Raw genomic sequence first — 7,123 nt, 5'->3', positions numbered from 1 at the left:
GAGCCGACTTCGTCAGGTCGGGCCCTGTCGAGTTTTCCTGGTAATCCTCTTTCCTAGACCTTGTTCAGGTCTCTTTCAGGGATTTATCTTTTTGTAACTTTATCTTTCCGGGCCGACTTTGTCACGTCGGGCCCTGTCGAGTTACTTGATAATCCTCTTTCTTGGTCCTTGTTCAGGTCTCTTTCAGGGATTATCTTTTTTAATTTTTTTTTCCGGGCCGACTTTGTCACGTCGGGCCCTGTCGAGTTACTTGATAATCCTCTTTCTTGGACCTTGTTCAGGTCTCTTTTAGGGATTATCTTTTGTAACTTTTTGTAGGAATCCGACTTCGTCATGTCAGGCTCTTTAAAGTTATAGTAATCCTCTTTTAGAATAATACGACTTGAGCGTTTGTAGAGAATCTAAACAAATTTTATTAAAAGAGAATGCAAATATACATGAGGAGTTAATTTCCTAAGTCGGGTGATTTGTAGGTAATGGCGGGGCGCCTCGTTAAAAAACCTTTTTCAGGAAAAAGAGTGCGCCTTGTCCAAGATCTTTTATCATCCCTAGCTATAGTACCTTCTTAGGTTGCAGGCGTGCCATGATCTAGAAAGCTCTCGCCCGTTGAGTTCAGAAAGCTTGTAGTAGCCCTTTCCCAATACTTCTAAGACTCGGAAGGGTCCTTTCCAGTTTGCTGCCAACTTTCCTTCTCCAGGTCGAGTTGTTCCTATGTCGTTTTGGATTAGGATGAGGTCGTCTTCAGCAAAGGCCCACTGTATTACTTTTCGGTTGTATCTGGAGGTCATTCGTCATTTCAACGCCTCTTCCCTTATCCGAGCTTTTTCTCGGATTTCTGGAAGTAAGTCAAGCTCTTCCCTTTGAAGTTGGGAATTGGATTTTTCGCTAAAATGGATTACTCTGGGTGATCCTTCTTCGACCTCTACTGGGATCATTGCCTCCATTTCGTAAGCTAATCGGAAGGGTGACTCCTTCGTCGTGGAATGTGGAGTCGTTCGGTACGCCCATAGGACTTGTGAGAGCTCCTCAGCCCAGGCTCCCTTTGCATCATGTAATCTGTATTTTAACCCTGCTAATATAACTTTGTTAGCAGCTTCAGCTTGCCCATTGGCTTAGGGGTGCTCAATAGAGGTGAATTGTTGTTTTATATTCAGGTTGGCTGCTAATTTTCTGAAGCCTGCGTCTGTGAACTGGGTACCATTGTCTGTAGTGATGGAGTATGAAACTCCAAACCTTGTGACGATGTTTCTATATAGGAATTTTCGACTTCTTTGAGTTGTGGCATTGGCTAGGGGTTCTGCCTTGATCCATTTTATGAAGTAGTCTATTCCTACTATGAGGAATTTGACTTGTCCTGATCCTTGAGGAAAAGGTCCGAGGAGATCGAGTCCCCATTTTGCGAATGGCCAAGGTGAGGTTACGCTTATGAGTTCCTCTGGCGGAGCGGTGTGGAAGTTGGCATGCTTTTGACATGGCGAACATGTCCTTACAAATTCTGTGGCTTCTTTTTGTAGAGTTGGCCAATAGAATCCTGCCCGAAGTACTTTTTTGGCGAGTGCTTGCGCTCCGAGGTGATTTCCACAAATGCCACTGTGTACTTCTTCTAGGATATCCTTAGTGTTGGAAGTCGACACGCATTTTAGCAATGGTGTTGAAATTCCTCTTTTGAATAAAGTATTATTTATGATGGTGTAGTATTGTGCTTCCCGTTTTAACCTCTTTGCCTCTTTTTCATCTGTAGGGAGGGCTTCTGTTGTGAGGTAATTAATTATGGGGGGTCATCCATCCCTGATCACAACCTGTTATGGCTAGAACCTTTTTTTCTTCTGAGATTGATGGATTCTATAGAATTTATTGGATAAGGCTTCTATTGTTGCCTCCTGGTTTGGTGCTGGCTAGTTTTGAGAGTGCATCGGCCCGGGCATTCTGTTCTCGGGGTATGTGTCGAATCTTATACTCTCCGAGTTGTCTGAGCTATTCCCTAGTTTTGTCCAAGTACTTTTTCATAGTGGGATCTTTGGCTTGGTAGCTTCCTGTTATTTGTGAAGTGACTACCTGTAAGTCGCTGAAGATGATAAGTTTTTGAGCTCCAACCTCCCTAGCCAGCTTCAAACCAGCTAGTAGTGCCTATATTCCGCTTGATTGTTTGAGGCAGGGAACCCGAATTTGAGGGAGAGTTCGATTTGGGTCCCCTGGTCGCTTTCAATTATTATGCCTGTGCCACTTCCCATTTTATTTGAGGAACCATCCATATACAGGTTCCATTCTGCAGGGATTTCCGGTGTGTCCGTAAATTCCGCAATGAAGTCGGCCAGATATTGAGATTTGATGGCCGTCCGAGCTTCGTATTGAAGGTCGAATTTGGATAACTCGACTGCCCATTGCAAGATTCTGCCTGCCAAGTCTGTTTTCTGTAAGATTCCTTTTATGGGCTAGTTGGTCCGAACTTTAGTGATATGAGACTGGAAATATGGGCGAAGTCGTCGAGATGTTATTATGAGAGCATAAGCGAACTTTTCTATTTTGTAGTAGTTCTGCTCGGACCTTTGTAACGCTTTGCTGATAAAGTATATAGGTTGTTGCCCACTGTTGGCTTATCAGACCAGTGCTGAGGCTATTGCCCGATTTCCCACTACGAGGTCTAAGATGAGTATTTCTCCTTCCCGTGGCCGACTTAATATAGGTGGCCGTCACAGAAATTTTTTGAAGTCTTGGAAGGCTTGCTCGTATTCAGCTGTCCATTCAAACTCCTTTCCCTTCCTTAGAGTGGCGTAGAAGGGGAGAGATCATATTGCTGATCCAGCCAGGAATCTGGACAAGGCTGCCAACCGCCCGTTGAGTTGTTATACCTCTTTGATACAAGTCAGACTTTTCATGTCGAGTACGGCCCTGCACTTGTCCGGGTTTGCCTCGATTCCTCTCTGTGTGATCATAAAACCCAAGAATTTACCAGCTTCTACTATGAAGGTACATTTCGTGGGATTGAGTCGCATGCCGTGTCGTCTTATGATGTTGAATACTTGTGTCAGGTCAGATAATAACATCTCTTTGTTTTGCGTCTTCACTAGCATGTCGTCTACGTAAACCTCCATGATCTTTCCGATGTGATCTGAAAAAACTTTGTTCATTAATCTTTGGTATGTGGCTCCCGCGTTTTTGAGACCGAAAGGCATAACAATGTAGCAGTAATTTGCCTTTGTGGTTAAGAAAGAGGTTTTTTCTTGGTCGGGTGGGTACATTGGGATTTGGTTATATCCCGAGTATGCGTCTATAAAGGAGAGGTATTTGTATCCGGAGGAGGCATCTACCAATGTGTCGATGTTTGGGAGCGGATACGGATCTTTCGGGCAAGCTTTGTTGAGATCGGTATAGTCGGTGCACATTCTCCACTTCCCATTTGACTTTTTTACCAAAACGACATTAGCAAGCCATAGCGGGTATTTGACTTCTCCTATGAAGCCTGCCTGTTCTTCCACCGCTTGAGAGCGTTCTGGTCCCAGCTTTCTGCGCCTTTGTTGTACCGGCCGAGATCCTGGGTAGACTGCTAGCTTGTGGCACATTAGTTTGGGATCTATGCCTGGCATGTCTGCGGCCTTCCACGCAAAGAGGTTGGCATTGTCGCATAGGAACTGTATGGGTGATTCTTTTATGTCCCCTTTTAGGAGTGTGCCGATGTTGGTTGTTTGGTCCGAGGTGTTCCCGATCTAGATTTTCTCTATTTCTCCTTCAGGTTGTGAGCGGAGCTCCTCCCGCCTCCGAACTCTACTGAGCTCGATTGTGTGGAATTCTTCTCCTCTGCCTCTGAGGTTTAGACTTTCGTTGTAACAGCCGCGCACCATCTTCTGATCTGCCTTTACTGTGGCTATTCTACCTGCAGTTGGGAATTTCATGCATAGATGTGGAGTCGAGACTATTGCGCCGAGCTGATTTAACGTTGCCCGACCTATTAGGGCATTGTAGGCTGAGCTTACATCGACGACGATGTAATCTATTTTGAGTGTTCTTGACTGACTTCCTTTTCCAAAAGTTGTGTGGAGCGAGATGTATCCCATCGGTTGAACTGGTGTATCTCCTAGCCCGAACAGGCTGTCCGGATACGCTCTGAGTTCTTTTTCTTCCAAACTGAGTTTGTCAAAAGTAGTTTTGAATAAGATATCGGCAGAGCTCCCCTGGTCTATCAACGTGCGGTGAAGACCATGGGATCGTTATGCCCTGACGCGACGCCGGATGCGTCTTCCTTGGTAAAAGTAATCGCCGGAATGTCGGGTGCTTCCTCCTTTTCTGCGACGTGATATACGTCTTTAAGATGTCTTTTGCGGGATGATTTAGAGATTCCTCCCCCGGTGAATCTGCCATGTATCATGTGGACATGTCTTTCTGGTTTCCAGGATGATCGCGGGGTTGGTCCGACATCTTCTGCTCTTCTTCTTTTCCTTTGTTCATCATCATGGGTGGCCAGGTATCGATCTAGCTTTCCTTCTTGTACAAGCTTTTCTATGACATTTTTTAAGTCAAAACACTCATTGGTGGAGTGCTCGCGGATCCGATGGTATTCACAATGTTTAGCCCGGTTTCCTCCTCCTTTTTTGCCTTTGAGTGGTCGAGCTGGTGGTATTTTTTCTGTGTTGCAAACCTCTCTGTAGACATCCACAAGAGATACCCGAAGAGGGGTGTAATTGTGGTATTTTTGATTTTCTCTCCATGGTGATCTTCCTTCTTTCTGGAATCTTTGTCTTTATCCCGAGAGGTGAACCCGGCCTTTGAGGTCTCTCCTAATTAGGAGTTTTCTTCCATGTTGATGTACTTTTCCGCTCGTTCCTGCACCTCGTTCAGAGATGTGGGGTACTTCTTTGATATAGATTGACTAAAAGGTCCTTCTCGCAGGCCATTAATGAGGCCCATGATAGCGGCTTCTGTTGGCAGGTTTTGTATTTCCAGGCATGTCTTGTTGAATCTCTCTATGTAGTTGCGCAGGGTTTCCCGTTCTCCTTGTCTGATTCCCAGTAAGCTCAGCGCATGTTTAGCTTTGTCCTCTTGGACAGAGAATTTGGCCAGGAATTTCTTGGCCATGTCGTTGAAACTCGAGATGGATCTAGGAGGGAGGTTGTCGAACCATCTAATTGTTGTTTTTGTTAAAGTAGTTGGAAAGGCTTTGCAACGAACTGCATCTGAGGCGTCGGTAAGATACATTCTGCTCATGAAGTTGCTGAGATGATGGCTGGGATCCGTAGTGCTCTCGTACAAGGTCATGTCTGGGAGTTTAAATTCTTTTGGGATTCTTGTCTTCGTGATCTCCTTGGTGAATGGATCTTGCTCCTTGCGGGTGCTATCTTCGGGAGTGGATCGGCTGGCTTTAGTCTTGACATCGTCTTCAAGTTTTAGGAGTTTGTCTCCAATTTCCGGCGTCGCCTTATTTCTCTTTGTAGATCATTCTCGACCTCTCGTTGACGTAGAGCATCTTCCTCAAGTTGTTTTAACCGATCTTGAAATGTATCCAGGGCTCCCTCGTTTGGGGAGTTCTTATTGTTGATTTGGGGAGTATCTTTTGGTGTGGAGTCCGCGTTTTTATGCGGCATTTTTTCTTCTAGATCTGAGATGTGATCGTTGTCATGATCGTCCGCCATGGTAATGGGATGACTTCCGGGTCCCCGGCAATGGCGCCAATGTTCCGGGGGTTATCTGAAACTGTAGGTCGATCTCGGACGAGATCTTCTGTGCTGGTCGGTGCTTATCTTCAAGGGAACCGCCTTTATCTCTACGGGCTTGGGCTGCCCTTGGATTTGGGACGTGTTCATCTATTTAGGCCCTTTGTTGGGCTTTCCTGTGACTTGGCCGAGCTTTTTGAGAAGAGGTCGGGTCATCCTGACCTGAAGAGGTTAGTCGCTTTGTCTATAGAACATCTCGGGTTGGCCAGCTCGACCCAGGGTATGAACAAGTTGTTTTTTGTTAGTCAAGTCAAGATTTCAATTTCAAAAATTTACCTTTTCAAAATCTTTTTCAAAATCAAATCTTTTCTTTTTCCTTTTATTATTTTCGAAAATTCTTTAAAATTAATTTTCAAAAATCTTTTTCTTACTTTTATCTTTTATTTTCGAAATTAATACCAACAATTAATGTTTTGATTAAAAAATTTCAAATTTGTTACTTTCTTGTTAAGAAAGATTCAAACTTTAAATTTTAAAATCATATCTTTTGATTTCTTGTTAGTCAAGTCATTAATTCTTATTTTAAAAATTAAATCTTTTTTTCAAAATAAATTTCAATCATATCTTTTCAATCATATCTTTTTTTTTCAAATCATATCTTTTTCAATGAAATCTTTTTCAATCATATCTTTTTCAAAAATTTGATTTCAAAAATCTTTTCTAACTTCCTACCTTTTTAAAATTGATTTTCAAATCTTTTTCAACTAACTAATTGATTTTTTTGTTTGTTTTACTATTTCTTATCTTTTTCAAAACTACATAACTACTTTTCTCTCTCTAATTTTCGAAAATTCCTCACCATTTTTCAAATTTCTTTTAATTAACTAATTGTTTTAAATTTTAATTTTATTTTACCTCTTCTCTTAATTTTTGAATTTCAACTAATAATTAAAATAAAAATTGGTGCACGAAATTGTGGTCAATACTTTTCACAACACAAATAATCCCCGGTGATGAATCCAAAAACTTGGTGTTCAATACCATGGCATAAACACAACTTCGCACAACTAACCAGCAAGTGTACTGGGTCGTCCAAGTAATAAACCTTACGCGAGTAAGGGTCGATCCCACAGAGATTGTTGGTATGAAGCAAGCTATGGTCACCTTGTAAATCTTAGTCAGGCAGACTCAAATGGATATAGGTGATATACGAATAAAACATAAAGATAAAGATAGAGATACTTATGTAATTCATTGGTGGGAATTTCAGATAAGCGTATGGAGATGCTGTGTTCCTTCCGTCTCTCTGCTTTCCTACTGTCTTCATCCAATCCTTCTTACTCCTTTCCACGGCAAGCTTATGCAAGGGTTTCACCATTGTCAGTGGCTACCTCTCATCCTCTCAGTGGAAATGTTCAACGCACCCTGTCACGGCACCGCTATCCAGCTCTCGGTTCTCGATCATGTCGGAATAGAAT

The sequence above is a fragment of the Arachis duranensis genome, chromosome 1 (assembly GCF_000817695.3).
Source record: "Arachis duranensis cultivar V14167 chromosome 1, aradu.V14167.gnm2.J7QH, whole genome shotgun sequence".
Classification (NCBI taxonomy): domain Eukaryota; kingdom Viridiplantae; phylum Streptophyta; class Magnoliopsida; order Fabales; family Fabaceae; genus Arachis; species Arachis duranensis.
Note: the sequence above shows the minus strand (reverse complement) of the source record.